The 1,262-nt window shown below is 42.6% G+C and overlaps 1 pseudogene across 1 annotated transcript; it reads left to right on the top strand.

Annotated features, from left to right (window-relative positions):
- Positions 1 to 269: 269 nt before the first annotated feature.
- Positions 270 to 911, top strand: LOC308258648 (synaptosomal-associated protein 23-like; annotated as a pseudogene). Its single transcript has one exon. The product of its transcript is annotated as a synaptosomal-associated protein 23-like (transcript).
- The last annotated feature ends 351 nt before the right edge of the window (positions 912 to 1,262 follow it).

The following is a 1,262-nucleotide window of genomic DNA, read 5'->3' as shown; positions in this document are numbered from 1 at the left end:
AAAGAGTTTTCACCAGACACATAATCTTCAGGCACCTTGATCTTGGCCTCTCTAGCCTCTTGAAACATGATAAATTAATTTATGGTTTTTATAAGCCAACCAGACTACATTTGGTTGTTGTGGGGAAGATATTATAGCAGCCCGAAGAGCCTAAGACAGTGGCCCAACACGTGGTCAATTTTCATGAACATTCTGGTGCCTGGTCTAGGGGTGTCTGAGCTACAGCAACTGGGAAGAGTGTCTGGAACTGCTCAAATATCCACAATTCCATGTCTGCACCTGATCGTTTGGATTTAGCATGGATAATCCATCACCAGATTCAGGTGAAGGCAAATCAGGTTACTGATAAGTCTCTGGAACATACAAGAAGAATCTTGGGTTTAGCCAATGAGATTTTCCCCTCCCTTTTTTACTCTCAGGATACAGGAATCAAGACCATCACTATGCTGATGAACAAGGGGAACAACTAAGCCAAATAGGAGAAGACCCAAATAGACCAAATAAATAGACATGCGAGAGGCAGAGAAGACTCAGCAAGCGCTCTGTGGCCTTTGTGTCTGCCCACGATAAAGGATGAAGAACTTCGAATTTGGGAAGGCCTATAGGACAACCTGGGGGAATAGTGGTCATAACTCACCTAGAAATGTAGTATCTAAGCAACCAGGCTGGGTAACAAACAGTCAGCCTCAGCAACCAACTACAGGAGTGGCCAGTGGTGGATATATTAAAGAAATAACTAATGATGCCTGAGAAGATGAGATGGAAGAGACCCTGAATCAAGTGGGTAGTATCCTATAGGAAATCTAAAGAACATGGCCCTACAAATAGACCAGGTTATAGAAAAGACTGACACCAACAAAAGTCAAATCAACAATGCCAATGTCAGAGCAAAGAAACTCATGTGCAGCTAAAACTACTATTGTGCTTCTTTTATTTCTTCACTTCTCTAAGGCATTACCTTTTCAGATTTTGCAATTTTGGTCCCACATGTTTCTATCAGGAGATCTGATGGAAGAAGGGCCAGAGGAGTAGCAGTTCCCTATCCCCCCCGCCCCCCGTTTCTTTTGGGGGTAGACTGTTGCTCATCCTTCCTTCTAGTATTTCTTTCTCAGTTTGTCTTTTTAGGTTGGTTTTCATACATGGCATGCAGTGTTTTCATCCTCTTCACTTACTTGATCAGGTGTTGTTGTTGTTTTTTTTTTTCTTTCAAGATTGGGAAGCATTGCCAAAGACAAAGGCAGCTGTAGAGGTGGGTTTGGTTT

This window comes from Muscardinus avellanarius, assembly GCF_963383645.1.
Source record: "Muscardinus avellanarius genome assembly, chromosome: 2".
Classification (NCBI taxonomy): Eukaryota; Metazoa; Chordata; class Mammalia; order Rodentia; family Gliridae; genus Muscardinus; species Muscardinus avellanarius.
The sequence above is the reverse complement of the archived record's forward strand: the minus strand, read 5'-3'. Positions and strand labels throughout refer to the sequence as shown.